This window comes from Crinia signifera, chromosome 9 (assembly GCF_055691185.1).
Source record: "Crinia signifera chromosome 9, ASM5569118v1, whole genome shotgun sequence".
Taxonomy (NCBI): domain Eukaryota; kingdom Metazoa; phylum Chordata; class Amphibia; order Anura; family Myobatrachidae; genus Crinia; species Crinia signifera.
In genome coordinates, this window is record NC_139225.1 from 129893282 (window position 1) to 129910613 (window position 17332).

General features: G+C 46.7%; 1 pseudogene across 1 annotated transcript; it reads right to left on the reverse strand.

Moving 5' to 3' along the window:
* LOC146036923 (cytochrome P450 2G1-like) lies at positions 1-17332 on the reverse strand (annotated as a pseudogene). Its single transcript, XR_014460973.1, has 7 exons — positions 17124-17332; positions 13259-13421; positions 12880-13139; positions 9769-10048; positions 5640-5827; positions 1218-1359; positions 1-438 (listed from the first exon to the last, which is right to left on the reverse strand). The product of XR_014460973.1 is annotated as a cytochrome P450 2G1-like (transcript).

Genomic DNA, 17332 nt, shown 5'->3' on the forward strand with positions numbered 1-17332 from the left:
AATTATATTCTGCTTAGTGTATATAGGATTTTATAACCAGAAAGAAAAAAAATCATCATCTTCACTTCAATTTTTGTACGTTTTATGGACATATTAGTGTCTGACAGGAACGTTACAAAAAACAAAGTCATCAAATGAAGAATTGTGTAAGGTAGATGCTTAGGAATTGTCTTATGATTAACTTTCTAATTTTTCTAATGAGTTTTTAGAACTTCAATTTTAAAAACTTGGGATATTTGAACTTATTGCGGAGCTGTTAGCGTGGGACCAAATGTATTTCATAAAGGCGAGGGATAGCGCCGTTGGTGTTGGGCAGAGGGGAAATGTCAATATCTGAAGGGTCCTCATCAGATTTCAGGTTAAAATATTGCAAGATATAGGTTAGGAAAATAAAGATCTCCATTTTCGCCATCCCTTCTCCAAGGCAGATCCTCCTCCCTGTAAAGAAAACAACACAAGAACATTACTGGTTTTGCAACTGTTATTGAAAGTTGTGTTTAAAGGTGCCCATACACGCACCAATATGTGTGCTGTGCGTTTTGTACTTTATTTGTGCCGTGCGATTTTGGCACTTGTAGGGGGATGCAACGCGATGTACTGTACTTTGCGGGTGCGATGCGATTTTAGCCAATTTATTTTTATTTTTTTAAAGTTAATAGGTTCTAATGGACATCGCATCGCATGTACTCCTTTATTGATGCGATGCAATGAAGCACAAAAAGTACTGCCTGTAGATAAAGCACTTACAATATTGTACCTGCGGGGACGCGCATCGCATCCCCACAGGTACACGGTGCGATTATCACACATGTGATGCGTTTTGTACTTATGGGCACCTTAAGGGAGATATCCATTAGCAGGGCGATTCACCATTCCTAATATGTTCGGACAGGGGCTAGCCCCAATGCCGGAATCCCTTCTCCCTGAGACCCACTGTTATCAGACCTGCAATAACTCATGGGATTTGGGATTTATCCTAAATCCCATGTGTTTTCATACAATTGCGGGTCCATTCTTGGCCAGTAAAAATTTCCTCTAAATGGATACAGCGATCCGTCATTACTCGTGATGTCCACCTAATTTTATTGGCCGGAGTAGCATCGGGGAAAATAGGATACCGCCATAAAATGTATACAGAATAAACAAGTTTATTTATAGTTGATTTGCAATTTAGTTTTCATGTCAATCTTAACCCACCACGTATATATTATTTATACCTGTGGAAAATGGCATGAAAGCTTCATTTTTCTTAAACCTGCCGTTCTCATCCAGAAAGTGACCTGGATCAAATTTCTCTGGGTTTTGAAAATGTTTTGGATCCTTCAAGACAGAGGTCAGAAGAGGAAACACGGTGGTGCCCTTAAAGTAGATAAATGCAAAGATACAATAAAACAAACAGAAAATCTTAAAAATATAATTCTCATGCTTTATCTTGTAATATCCTTATCACGTATGAGTCGCACATTGAAATGCATTGCCATTATAACTAGCTGTGTCTGGGCGCCACTCATTCATGTGAGTATATTCACCATGCAATCCTAGAGATCATGCGTGCGTACAAAGGGCCCAATTCAGCGCCAGGAATGCCGAGAGGGGGGGGGGAGCAGGCACTAATTACCCGGGCCCGAGCTTGCTGGAGGGGCTCGGTGGGGGTCCTGGTCCGAACCCCTCCCCCTCCATCCCACCCGGACGGTAGCAGCAGCAGCACACAGGTACAGTATTTACGCCAGTGTGAGAGCTCATGCTGAGCCTGCTGTCAGCACATGCTGTAGGTGTGTGCTGCTGCTGCTGAAGGGGTGCGGGAATAATAACACCCCCCCCCTTTACTTTAGATGTTTTTTTCACTCTCCCCGTAATAATTTTGGGGGCATGACCTAATTGCGGGAGGTGGGCATGCCTCATGTGATTAGACCATGCCCCGATTTAACCGGGGCCCGGCAAACCTCTCGGCTGCCCTGTCTATAACTGCAGATGGGTACTGACATATGCCCAGGGGCCGACTCAGCTAACAGTGGTGGTTAATGGGGCACCCAACAGTAGTGCTGGATGGGTGCAGTGTATCTGCAGCAGAGTAGCTTCCTTCTCCAACTCTGACTCCGGACAGCAACTGTACTCTGGACAGACCCGGACTGACAGAACTTCTGCCATGGAAACATTTTAAAAAGTATGTATTATTATTATTATTATTATTATTATTATTATTATTATTATTATATTGTGTGTGGGTTGGGGGGGGGGGGGGCACTAAAATCTATGTCGCCTCCGGGCACCTGGTAGTCGTTAGGTTTCGGGTGTGAACCCGCAGCTGGGACTGCTGTTTAGGACAGCCACGGCGGGACCCCGCGCTGACTCTGTTGACCCCCAAAGTAAGGTGACCGGTTCCTGCAGATACTAGCTTTTGCCTATAGCCACCATGTTTGAAAGGGCGAGTTAAGCCCGTCCTAGCTCCGATGCAGCGGGTGTTATGATAGGACAAAGAACCTGGGACCACCTAAGGGAACAGTCAAAAGGTAATCTAGCTAAGGAAGCCTTACTGAAAATTAAAGAAAAAGGCAACTTGCCGAAACTAACTAATGCAGCTAATAGCACCAGCGACCTAGTCGCCAATAACCAGCGACCGCATTGCATACACAAGAAAAATATACAACACGAAAAGCACACCACGGACAATATGCACGGAACACTGAACACAGAATAAGGATACGGCGAACTGCTGAAAGGACTCCCTTGCAAACCAAGCAGAGGGTGGGTAAATAACAATATGCTCAGCAGAGCAACAAGAAATAATGAAATAAACCAGGCCCCTAGCAGTGGTATTCACAAGACAAGGAACCAGCTGAAGAGACAGAAAACCACCACAGGGAAGTATTCCCTGGCACTGACAGGCACTGGTTCAGAGAAGGAATATGGCAGCTTACCAGAACTTGATAAATAAACAAGGAACAAAACCAGGATCCACTGGAGCACTTACATGACCTGGAACAGGCACAGCAGGACCGTGGAACATCCAGCAGCTCAGGATGGTAAGGAGCAGGCTGGGACAGGCTGGGGCAGACAGACAGGATTCTACTACTGAAAGTATGCAGGCTGGAACTGTCACAGGCCAGGAAGGCTGAGTGCAGGATACCAACAAGGCTAAAACAAGGCTAGCAAGAACTCCCCTAGTGAATAGGAGCTCAGACAAAACAGACTTGCATACAGCACTGGGAACTAGGAACTATGAGTTCCTACCAGAGCAGTAACCTAACAGAGGCCAGCAGGAAACAGGAACTTTCAGCTACCTGCGAAAGGAACAGGAAGCTAGGACTCAGGAACTGAAGCTATCACTGGCAGGGCAGAGCTAGAGAGAATCCGCTATGAAGGGCTCAAGTGATTAATCAGCTGAGAGAGATCCAGACAGCTCCCAAGCTGTAATAATGAGCTTGTTACGTCGCAGACTTGTGAATAAATTAAACTCACAGAATATTGAGCTGCAATGGCACAGACCTACCACTGGAGGCCACCAGAGAGTCCAATGACAAACACAAACTGAACAGAATACAAAACAGAACTGAACCATTAATCATGGTTCCTAACAGTAGGAACTTACGCCCCTGCATTCGATGGTTACTTACTATCAAATGATTTATCTTACTGTTCTCAGTACTCGCAGCCAACATGTGAACCAGAAGTCAGGCAGCGGCTGCATAGATATACCCGAGCAGGCAGGGGAACAGCTGCATTCACTGGGCTTCACCAAGCGTTTCTATAGCCACGCCCACAATTTTTGTGGGAAAGCTCATGGAATGCTGGGCTTCCACCCAGGAGCACTCCTGCCTTTGACTCAGGCTGCGACTGCCTCTGTGATGAGAAACTTAACCAAAGTTACTCACAGCCCCAGCCTGCACATGTGCATTGGTTACAATGCCCATGCGCAGAGCCAAACATTGGCGATGGGGCCGAATCTGAATCAACCCCAAATGACCTGTGATTGTGAATAGTCAAGGGTAAAATTATTATGGAACATCTGTATGTGGGACATGCCTCCATAAAACAAGCAATCCTGGTATGAAGTTAGTTATATTGCACAGTAATCCTGCACCAGGTGCGTATTTCCCTGTGAGTCCCAAGAGGCCCTATAAAAAAGTGCAGCCCATCCAAAACATTCCGAGAGGACCTTGGGCCTGATTCATATTTGTATGCTATGCTGATGTTCACACAACTGAGCATTTATTGGTAGACTGCACACTCACCAAGGTACTTTTACAAAGAGTGAAAATATAATGCTATGGACATTTGCTCCTGAGGAAGCCGGAGTATAGCATCCGGGGAAACGTTGAGCCTTGAGTCTTGAGCCTTTATTTTCCTAACTCCAACAGTTTGCATTCACCATTCCTTGGCTGATTAACCCTGTGAGTTCCATCATCCATCTCCACAACTAAACTTTGCATATGGGACGTATATTGCACTTGTTCCTAATTAACCAGCTTACAGGTGGGACCGACCAATTTCCAGGACTTTTGAAAGCTCTATAAAAAATCTCACCAAGGAACTTGTGGGAGACACGCTTTACAAATGTGGGAGTTCTGCCATCACTTCCAAAAAATCACATCAGCCATTACATCATAAGGATTGGTAATATACATTCAAGCATATACAGTTGGAAAGTATATCATAATTATACCTCAACATTCAGCAAACACAGCTTTAGTTGATGAAGGGGGAAATTTACTAAAGGAAATTTGTAAAAAAATAGTAGTAGTAGTAGTACGTTTAATTATAAGGCGCTGCAAAGTGTCCGCAGCGCCGTACATAGCAAACAAAAAAACAAATTACAAGGTAACGTACAGGGTGTGTTGAAAAATACAGTATAAATAGTGGTATAGCTGGTAGAACTAAAATCAGCATCAGTTCAGAAGTAGGTGTCAAAATTGTCGAGGAGACTGAAGATGAAGTAGAGGAAGGGAAGAACAGGACAGGAGCACAGGTGAGGTAAAGAGGTAGGGTGAGTACGTGAGGAAGGAGGGCCCTGCTCATAAGAGTTAACATACTAAAAGGAGGTGGGTGGACGAACGAAATACAATAGGATAAGTAGGAACGGAGGGGAACGGAGGCAGGATAGGAGGATCAAAAGAGGTTAGGAGTAGGGATAGGCTAGTCGAAAAAAGTGGGTTTTGAGGGAGCGCTTGAAGGAGGTAAGGGAATCAGATAGCCTGATGGGTGGCGGGAGGTTGTTCCAGTGCAGGGGGGCAGCGCGAGAGAAAAATAGGTGTATTTGTATCCAGAAATACACTTATTTTTGGCATTTACTATCCCGAAAATACGGCAATTCGTATTCGTATTGATAGCACAATACGACTACGAAATGACGTATTTTCGGGATAGTAAATGTCAAAAATAAGTGTATTTATGGATACAAATACACCTATTTTTTTACAAATTTCCTTTAGTAAATTTCCCCTGAAGTGTCTTTGTCAAGACAGGCAACAACAGCATAATAGTTCAGTGTGTAGGTAGGTTGTCTGTCTTGACAAAGACACTTCAGGGTTGAAATGTTGAATTTGGATCATGAGTTTAATACCACACATTAGTACACCGGGAAGCAGATATGATAAATTATGCATAAAACTAATATAGTAATAATAAACATTTCCACTGACCTTGGGAATGGTGTAGCCTCTGAAGATGGTGGTCTCAGATACTGCATGGGGTACACCCAGAGGCGCGATATCTGCAACTCTCTGTATCTCATGGATGACAGCATCTGTATATGGCATTTTGTCCCGATCCTCTATAGAGGGAGAGCGATCCTGTCCAATCACCTGGTCAATTTCTTCCTGAACTTTGGCTGAGGAAAGATGAATACTTGTGTAAACTAAAGCTGGCCAAACCAGTCCTCAAGATCTACCAACAGTTCATGTTTTCCAGACCACGTAGCTGGTGCACAGTTGTAGACATTCCTGATGGTCACATTGTGAAACCTGCTGCATTCATTCCTAACCAACATATTCTACAGATCCACAGGTGGCCTGGAAAACATGGACTGTTGGTAGATCTCGAGGACTAGTTTGGCCACCACCAGTGTAAATGTATATTTACTTTTAGGCTTTGGGCTTCATTATAGAAGCATGGTAACCTTTTCAATACTTTCCAAAGGGTTTATTCTATATTTAGCTGATCTTATCACCTGTTTTTCACTATACCACTTACATCTATAGAAAGCACTAGCACTATGGTCCCTATTGTCCACTCCAGAAAAGCCTTCTAAGTTTTGATGAGTCTGCCTGGTGGTAGCACAACAGGCAGACTGCATAGACAGAGTGATACTATATATATATATATATATATATATATATATATATATATATATATATATATATATATATATATATATATATATATATATATATTATACATATATATATATATTACTTGGCAGCTTCAACAGGGCCATCTCTTCCATTGGGCATAATGGGCAGTTGCCCATGGGCACCATGATTATAAAGGCCTACACTGCCCTTGGTCAGGTAAGCCATGCCTCTCACTCCATTCATTCTGTCCTCTGTCTTCAGGGGACTTGCTGCCGGAACAGATAGCCACTTCCTGTTAGCACTGCTGCTGTGGGCCAACCCTGCCAAGATTGAATCAGGAGGCAGGGAGTCTGCACAAACAGTTGCATCACAAGTCAGCACTTTGTGCAGAATGCATTCTTAGTCACAGTCCACAGCTATCAACAGCTCCATGCGTTCCTCACATTTCTCCTCCCAGCACTAGGTTCCTGCTCTCTGGCTGCTACCTAAAACTGCCTCAATGGTCAGAGAGCACCCGCTGCTCGCGGGGGAGGGGGGCGATCTGGGGGTGTGTGTGCGAACAGACCCACTGCTCCTGGGGGTGAGGGCAGACCTGCTGCTCCGGGGGGGCGTGAAGACCCGCTGAGGGGGGGGGGTTGCGGGCAAACCTGCTGATCCAGGGGGTGGGGTGGTATGCGTGCAGACCCACTGTTCGCAGGGGTTGGGGGTGCAGGAAGACCCGTTCGGGGGGGAGGTGCGGGCAGACCCGCATGGGGGGGGGGGGGCAGGCAGACCCGCTCACGCGTGCGCAGGGGGGGGTGTTTGCGGGCAGACTCGCCGCTCACCTGTTGGCTGTGGAGTGTGGTGTATAATGGTGGATGGTGGGCGTGTGCTGTAGCCCTGGCTGGGCAGGGGGCGGTGTTTTCCAAGGGGGTGGTGGTGTGTATAAGGCTGGTCTATCCCTGGGGGGGGGGGGGGGGTTGTGTATAACGCTGTATAACTCTGTCAATCACTCTTGTAACCCCACCCAGTGTTATACACAAAGGGGATGAGTGACCGATCTGGCTAAATATATAAGAGATTTGTTTAGTTGTCCTTATGTGTGTTTATATCTTACTGGACAAGAGAAATGATACAGTATCTACAGGAATATCTATTTCTCATAGCTGTAAACATAATTCAAAAAGGAGTTTTCGCTTAACCTCTTGATATATTTCCAAGTCACAGACTGGCCTTTTACTAGATGAGGACCTTTTAGTATTTACATTTTACACATGTACCACCTTCAGCACAAATGACAGTAAATTAGAGAAAAAAGTTACAAGTTAATGAATGTGTCTTTAGGAAAAGAACAATGGCCCTGATTCACTGTTCAGATATTTAGGTGTCTGCCCAAGAGCAAGCGTGTATTTGTACATGTGCAGACCTTAGCAACCATTGGCATCAGTGAGTTACACACGCGCCAGGCCGGGCCATTCATTGAGAGGACCAGGAGCGGCGATGACGCTGGACCATTGGAATGCCCAGCGTTTTATTGGCATCTCCATGAAAATGTTGGCCATTTCCATGGGTACGCAGGCGGGCTGGTGCCTGCCGGGGTGGGTGGCTGACATCACAGCCGCCTGCCTCATCTTCGTCGTAGCGCTCGCATATGAAAGGCAGTTGAGGGCAGGAAGAATCATTCAATGGGGGGGGGGGGGGGGGGGCAGGTATTCAGCCAACCAGAATTATGGCCCATGTTTAAAAAAAAAAAATACGGTACTTGTGTATTTTGGCGGCGCCCATCGCATCGCATACCATAAAGCATACGATGGTATGCGATGCGACGCGATATCGCGCAATGCTGTACAATGTCATACAATTTTAAAATTGTATAATTTACAATTTACAATGCCATACAATGCGATGCGACGCGATTAAACATTGTATAAGCATCCTAATGGGTGCTTACAATGTGAAATGCACCCCCACGCCACCCCCCCACTATAAATGTGAACCCGAAGCGTGGCGAGCGCAGCGAGCCCGCGAGGGGCGGCGGTACACATCCTCCGACCTTTTCATACCCCCACTATCCACGTCGGTCGTGGAGTTGAGAATAGAAAGTGTGGCGAGGGCAGTGAGCCACCGAGCCCGAAGCGTGGCGAGCGCAGCGGGACGCGGATACCTGTGAAGCCCGCGAGGGGACTCCGATACCTGTGAAGGTATCCGCGTCCCCTCGACACGCTTCAGGCTCGGTGGCTCGCTGCGCTCGCCACACTTTCTATTCTCAACTCCACGCCGACGTGGATAGTGGGGGTATGAAAAGGTTGGAGGACGCGTACCGCCGCCAGTGGGCCCACTGACGAAGTCCATGACGACGAAACGCGTTTGGGCGTGCCTCACCTGACGCAAGAACCTACACCCAGCACTGACACTGATCGGGAGAGGGAGAGCTGCTGCCGTTGAAAAGATCCTGGTAAAAATCATCCATCCGGTGTATCTTGACCAGCGCGGTTCCCCAGCTGTGTACTCCGACGGTGACGTGTTTTTGGTTGTTATACATATCATGTGGTACTCAAGCCCACACTGATGAATAGTGGGGCACGAGCATATGTATTTTATTGAATCTTTTATCAATTGGCGGTCTGCCTTTTAAAATAAAAAACGTTGTTGCACTAAGAAGCGCTTCCCTCTGTACCTTTTCTGCAGATTGTTTTAATCCCTTTGGATCCAGGGATTCCCCATGAGCTGGAAGCTGCGGTTCTAAATGAGAATCTAGTGCCCCTTTACAGACCCGGAGAAAGGACTGTGAACTGTGATTAGACCCTAACACTCAGGTGTAGTGGTTTTTTAGAAAGACTTTGAAACCTAAAAAAACAGCGCACCTCCCTTCTCCAATTATAAATATATATATATATATATATATATATATATATACCGTATATATATATATATATATATATATATATATATATCGTATATATATATATATATATATATATATATATATACTGTATACACCACATGAAAAGCCTGTGTTTGTCCCTCTGCACCTTACTCTGTAGGACTGTAGGAGACCTCACAGTCCCAGTGCTGCCTCTGATTAAAAACCCTCCCATGAATAGGCTGCTGCTGCTGTCCTCCATGGGCCTGAGAAGCATGTAATGAGCTCACCCAATCAGAGCTCAGCACAAACCTCTCAGCCTCCGCCCTCTTGTACAAAGTGTCATGGGACCTAGTCAACTGCCAGTAATGCACTTCACACTTGTGCAGTCAGTGTGCCTTGGGACCCCATGCTCATTACCATTAATCATTGTCACAATGGCAGATAGGTAAAGCTGCAGCACTACCCCACTCCCATGCACAAAACCTTCAGCTTAAAAAAAAATAATACATGGCAACCACAGGGGGCCTAGCTAGAGGGACGCCCAGGGGTACTGACCCCTTTTGACCCTGCTTTAATCCGGCCCTTTACTGCCGACCTTCGTGAATTTACCTTCATGTGTCTGATTATAGCTACCTAGAATTTCTGGGTACTTGAGCAACATCCTCAAACTATACTATATTACAGTTATGCTTGTAGTTTCTGTTCCGGCAAAGAAAATGTTCATCACGGTAACAAATAAGTTTTCAAAGTGGAACTCCGTATTAGTATTTTCCTTCTCCTGCAAATAGAAATGAAATAATATATCAGACCACCAGTAGATACATTTTGGATTGATGGAAGGATTGAGAGCCCGATGTACTAAACATTGAAAAATGCTAAATTGGAGAGGGATAAGCCCCCAGCCAATCAGCTTCTAACTTATTTTTCAAACCCTGCCTGTAACATGGCAATTAGCTGCTGATTGGCTGGTGGTTTATCACTTTCCATTTTATCACTTTCAAGCTTAGTACCTCTGGCCCTAAATCTGCTAATTATAAGTAGAGGAGGCAGCCATTTTATGGATATTTCCTTCCATTTTCTTAGTGAGAATGATATCTTACAATACATTAGAAAGAAGGGTATGGATCATTAGGTCACCAAGCATTAGGTCGGCATGCATTGGGTCAATACCATTAGGTCGACATGCAGAAAGGTCAACATGGGTCAAGGTCGACATGACATTGGGTCGACACAAGCATTGGGTCGACTTGAGCAAGGTCGACAGTCAAAAGGTTGAAATGGGGTTTTTCACTGTTTTTTTACCCGAATGTCGACACAGTCGACAGGGACCTTGCTTTGGGCACAGTGCCTCGCTACGCTTGGCACACTATTGTATTCTCCCACCCCACCCTGGTGGATGGTAGACCATGAAATACCACCTGTCAGCACACGTCGGCTCAAAAAACTGAAAAACCCCATGTCGACCTTTTGACTGTCGATCTTGCCCATGTCGACCTATATCAGGTTGGTCCATATGGGTCAAATGGTTCCTGAGATATTGCGGGTAAACCTATTTTTTTTTTTTTATGTAATTTCATGGCTGTTCGTGTTCTTTGAGGGCAGATTACTATGGAACCAAACGGCCCAGTTTCATGGGACCAAAATTATTTAAAGTCCACTCAAAAGTTCAATATGGGTGGTTTTCTCTCACACCAGAAAATGCAGGGACTAGGCTGGTGTAAAAGGGGCCAACTCGAGAATGCATTTTCTGGTGTGAAATAACCTCGCGCTCAATGGCTGTCACTTCTGCCCGTCGGCGGCTGTCCCCCAGTTACCACGAGCATGTATTGCCCCTTGGCGTCTGACATCTCTGAGTCCTGTCCCCCCGCGCCGCTCTGCCGGGCAGCGTCAGCGATCTCCTCACCCCCTGCGCCACTCTGCCGGGCAGCGTCTGCGATCTCCTGACCCCCTGCGCCACTCTGCCGGGCAGCGTCTGCGATCTCCTGACCCCCTGCGCCACTCTGCCGGGCAGCGTCTGAGATCACCTGTCCCCCTGCGCCGCATATAGCCGCTCTGCCGGGCAGTGTCTGAGGATGATGAGTGAGCGCTGTCCAGCATGTGCTGTGGCTGCCGCACAATCCCGTAATTACGGGATTGGAGTGTCCAATCCCGGGATGGAAATCCCGCTGATTTTGGCCTAAAATCCCGGGATGCCGCCTGTACATTAAACTGATTTATGTATAAGGAGGCCAATTCTGGGCCATTTTCTTCAATCCCATGATTTGGGATTGATAATTCTCATTCCCGGCATTCCAGGGATAACCGGTATTGGCCTTTAAATGGCAAGCTGCACCGGAACTGGTGTGAAGCTGTTCTTAAGCTGGTAGAGGGGGCAGGTAGGTGTGCAGCTGCGCAGCATGACCTCTAGCATCACGCTGCGCAGTCACACAACCTGGTTGCCGGACAACACCTGGGCCGAGTGCTGCTGGTGTTTAGCACTGCACCGTAGGAAAAGGGAAAATGCACATTTTTATCCCAAAATAAAAAGAAAAGTAGAGGCTCAAATTCCAGAATTTACATCCTGGTGATTTTTGCCCTACATTCTAGGATTCAGCCAATCCTGATCCTACAGTATATCAAAATAGACCAAATCCATCTGTGTGTACAGGGCATTGTTGTGAGTGATTGGCAATGAATTTCCCCAGGTGTGAACGACTGTGAATGTACTCTTTGAGTGCCAACGTCTCTGTAAAATAACCGCTAAAAATGCAAGCGTTGCTCACATTTGTTCAAATAAATTAAAATAAAAAATGTTGTGTAAAAAATTATTATATTTCCTATACAAGGTAAACATTACAGGTCATTATGACGAATAAAAATGTTTACTTGGCAATTTACACACCTATTTTGACAAATTCACTTTACATGTAAAGGGTTAAACAACACAAATAAAGAAAGAAGATACAGGTGGCACTATTGAAACATTACTAATTAGAATTGCCATACATTTTTCAATAATTAGAGATTTGGGCTTACCCACTAGGTTTAGGTAACCTCATCGGGTAAGTTCCTTAAGGGGCCCATACACATTACAATTATTGTATACAATATTGTATAGAATATTGCATCTCATCGCATCTCATCGCATCTCAGTTTTGAGATAAGATGAGATGAGATCTAGTACAAAAAGTATGTGCAGCACATACTTTTTGTACTAGATCTCATCTCATCTGATCTCATCGCAAAACCGATATGCGTTGAGATGAGATATTGTATACAATATTGTATACAATAATTGTACCGTGTATGGGCACCTCAAGATTCTAAGGGTTCAAATCTGGAGCAGGGGACACCCCCAAAACCAACCCGGCAAAACCACCACAAGGCATCACACTAGCGGAGTAAGTGAAGTGTTAAAGAGTGTAATGCTACTGTAGGTACACACCAGAACCATCCTGATCGTGATAAGATCGTGTGATGGTCGCACAATCTGTTGTAGAACATGATCTGCATATGATCTGCTAACGATCTGCATCCAATCCGATCTGGATCTGGATCCAGATGAATGGATGTTTTACAGATCCGACCTGCAGCAGGTATGATCTGTAAAACGACCAAACGAATAATGGGGACGCGCATCAGATAGGAATCAGAGCTAAACATGCCAAAACATGCCCAATTTACCTACAATCAACATACAATCGGTCGGAATTGGATTGAAATTGGGGGAATTGAGGCCAAATCGTTCTGGTGTGTACCCTACATTAGATAGATGTTTGAATAGTGCACCCGCATTGTTTTCTTTTTGTGTGTAGCCCCTTTTATTACATATGGTGCACAGTCTGGGACTTCTCCCTGTTTAATTTTAAACCAACCTGATGTTTTTTTGAACTCATCTCTAAGATACTGACACTCCTCCTGGATACGTTCTTCAATACTTCTCTTCCCCATACCAAAATTTCGCAGGGTGGTGAGAGAGAAGCGACGCAGCTGTTTCCATCGCTCCCCATTACTAAGAATAACTCCTTTAGAGACAAATACACAATTTAATGGTTCAGAATGGACAGGAAATTCGAATTCTCTTTATACTTTGATAAACACTTATGACCTCTTAGTGAGACACCAGGAGGTAAGTACTACCTACCATAGTCTTTAAAAAACAATTCTGCTGAAGGAACTTTTGCCCTGTTGCTAAAAACATTGGCATTGTCCACCAAAGCCTCCTTTACGGTATCGTATCCATGCAAAATCACCGCTCGCCTTGGTCCAAGATGAACAGTAAAAACATCTCCATGGATCTTGGCGAGCTATGGCGAGACCAACATACAAATATCATAATCTGGGTATTTCCCTAGGAACACAGGCTTGGCATTGCCAGCTCGGGGTGGTGGCTAATGTCATATGACGTCAGCGCCCGCTCCTTATTTGGCGATCAGCTGAAAACAATAAAAGTCAAGACCATTGAATGATTTTTCTCCCCTTTGTTAAATATCAGTGTACAGGGCCCCAAGATCTGTGTTGCCGGCCCTGGCAGATGCAGCAGACTGCAGAGCAGTGGGGCCAGTCATAAACCCGGATCTCCACCCGGACCCTCCATATGGACTTCCCACCAATCTCATGGCACAAATGCTCAGGATTGCCTATGTTTATCCGCTGCTGGGCAGCGGCGTAACTATAGCACCGCAGCCCCCGCCACCGCGGGGGGGCGCTGTGCATGTGGGGGCGCCGGGGGCTGCAGTGCTATAGTTAACCCCCCCCTCAATCCCCCGCAGACTTACCTATCGCGCTGGTCCCGGCGGCTCCGTTCTTCTGCTGAGGACCACCACAAAATGACCGCCCCCATAGAGCGCACAGTTCTCTGAAACTGTTTGCTGTATGGGGGCGGCCATTTTCTGGTGGTCCTCAGCAGAAGAACGGAGCCGCCGGGACCAGCGCGATAGGTAAGGCTGTCACTGTGGGGGATTGAGGGGGGGTTTGCATGGGCGGCGGGTTAGGGGTGCTTGGCGGGGCCGCGACGGGGGGGGGGGGGGGGGGCAAAACGTAGCTTCGCCACTGCTGCTGGGGCCAATGAAGCTGCTTCTATGGACACAGCTACTGGCCCCCACATTTTCAGAAAATGGGACCAACTTGCCACCATTTTCTATAACACTGCTCATTGCTCCAATGTCCAAATGGCTTATGGGGAACTGCAACCACCATTGCAGAAATGGTATACGGTCATTAGGTAGACACTATTAAGGTCAACAGAGCTTGGGTTGACACACGAAAAAGGTCGACATGACATAGGTCTACAGGGTCAAAAAGTCAACACAAGCATTAGGTTGACAATGGGAAGGTCGACTTTCAAAAGGTCGACATGCGTTTTTACCATGATTTTGAGCCGACAGGCGGTATTTCATGCCCTACCATCCACTAGGGCAGTGGTCTCCAACCTTTTTTGGGTCGGGAGCTACTCGCGACAAAATAAACCGCCCGAAGAGCTACTAAAGTAAAAAAAAATTAAAAATCTGCATAATATCCCCAAAAATGCCCTTTACACATAATGCCACAAACTGTAATGCCCCTGACACATTATGCCACACACTGCAATGCCCCAAAACATACCTCCCAACACTGGACAATTAGAAGGTTCAGCTACTACCGTGGAACTCCTGCGAGGCTACATCCCCCATTTTTTCCGCTATGGGGGCATAGTCAGCTCTCTAAGAGCTGTAGCCACATGGGGTGCGGCCATGGAAAATGGGGGTGTGATACACATATGCCCCCAATAGTGCCAGAAGTAGGTATGCCCCCACAGTGCCAGAAACAGGAATACCCTCACATTGCCAGGTATGACCCCATGGTGCCAACAATGCCCCCACAGTGCCGGTTATGCCCCCACAGTGCCAGCAAGTATGCCCCAACAGTGCCAACAATGCCCCACAGTGCCAGCAAGTATGCCCCCACAGTGCCAACAAGTATGCCCCCACAGTGCCAATAAGTATGCCCCCACAGTGCCAACAAGTATGCCCCCACAGTGCCAACAAGTATGCCCCCACAGTGCCAACAAGAATGCCCCCACAGTGCCAACAAGTATGCCCCCACAGTGCCAACAAGTATGCCCCCACAGTGCCAATAAATAAGCCCCCACAGTGCCAATAAATAAGCCCCCACAGTGCCAATAAGTATGCCCCCACAGTGCCAATAAATATGCCCCCACAGTGCCAATAAGTATGCCCCACAGTTCCAAATATGCCCCCACAGTGTCATGTGCTCCCCAGCAGCACACTTACCATTGTTGCTGCTGCCGCCAAGGAGAGAACTATTCGGCCATCCGGTGCCCCCTGTGGTGCTGCTGGCACTGTCTCTGTCCAGCGGTGTCCTCCTGTGTCGGCGTGCTGCTTCCCTTTCAGGGGAGAAGAGCACAGCACAGCACAGCACGCATCTCTCCTTCCCCTCACTTCCTTGTTACTGCGCCGTCTGCCATTCAAAGCTCGCGGGCCGGCTGCTGATTGGCTGCCGGCCCGCGAGCTCTGGTTGGCGGACGCCGCAGTCACAGGGACCTGGGACGCACAGGGAAGGGTAGGAGAGAAGCGCAATGCTCTCTCCTCCCCTCAGGAAAAAATTGAAGCAGGGGCAGACGGCGGCGGATAATGGAGGGCGGGCGGTGACAGTGATCGAGCTACCCCGATCACTGCCGCGAGCTACTGGTAGCTCGCGAGCGACGGGTTGGCGACCACTGCACTAGGGCATGGAGGGAAAACAGAATAGTATGCAGAGTGTAGCCAGGCGCCATGCCCTACACAGGGCACCGATATTGTGTCCATGTCGACCATGTTGACAATTGGGACCAAAGTAAAAAAACTCATGTCCACCTTCCCATTGTCAACCTTTTGACCCTGTCGACCTTCTGTGGTTGACCCAATGCATGTCGACCTTAATTTGGTTGATCCAATGACCCATACCCAGAATCAGATCTGCACGTATACAGTACAGATCCTGCACATACTGGGGCAGATGTATTAAGACTGGCGAAGAGATAAACTAGAGATAAAGTGGAAGGAGATAACGCACCAGCCAATCAGCTGTGTTTGAAATATGACAGTTGGGAGTTGATTGGCTGCTGCGTTATCTCCTTCCACTTTATCTCCAGTTTATCTCTTTGCCAGGCTTAATACATCTGCCCCATTGTATGCAGATCACTTAACATCAAAGATGTGGGTAAACCATCGGGTTTGTGCAAATCTCTCAGGCCCTAAGACAGCAGATGGCAGTAGAGTAATGTGCAAGAGGCAAAATGTCCTATATTGCTAGTAGTATGTCAAAGTTAATTTGTAACAAGATCATAGGAAAGCATTGTGTCCGCTTTATCTGCTCAGCGAGACATATTTACACTTAATCGTAACAAATGCAGCCTTAAGGCCCCCATACACTAGGGCGACTTGTCCTTAGGACAAGTCGCCCCCGACTTCCCCCTGAGCTTCCCCGGCTGCTCCCCGGGGGAGCTTGATTAGATTGGCACTTGATGTGCCATTTTTTACATGTGATAAATCGTCTCGATTTATCACATGTAAAAAACCCGGGGAGCAGGGGGGGTGGGGGTGGGGGGGGGGGGGGGGGCTAAGAGGTGAGAGCTGGTGGGAGCAGGGGGGCTGGGGACGCTGCGGGGGACACATCTGTGTCCCCCGCTGCTGGGGACAGCGTCTGTGCGGCGATAAGGTAGAGGGAGCAGGGGGGGCTCTGTGCCGGCTACAGCTGAGCAAAGGTTAGAACTATTTTTAACATTATCTCATGCATATTTTTTCTACCATACAGAAGCAAATATATAGAGTAAATGCAGAATAATACAGCATTTACAGTACGGTAGGCGTTCACTAAATGAAATCATTTACATCATTATTTGTCAAACTGCTTATTTTTTATTTTACACTGAAAGGTTCTGGGATTGTTTCTGCCACAGTAAATGCCCTTATGTCCTTAGGTTCATACTAAATTGTCTTGGAATATACTGTAGAATATCCAATTCTCACCTTTACAAAAGACTTTGGCAGTTCTTTCATGTTCAGCTGTAGGATGTTCCCCAGGAGAGGAAGCGGAGTAGGTCCAGGTGGCATGTCCTTCCACTTCCATTGTTCTCAATATACATGAAGAGGAATATGAGGCAGGTGACACAGAGAACCAGAATCAGAGTCCCAGTTCCAATGAGGTCCATTGTCACAGATGGGTGTTGGTGAATATG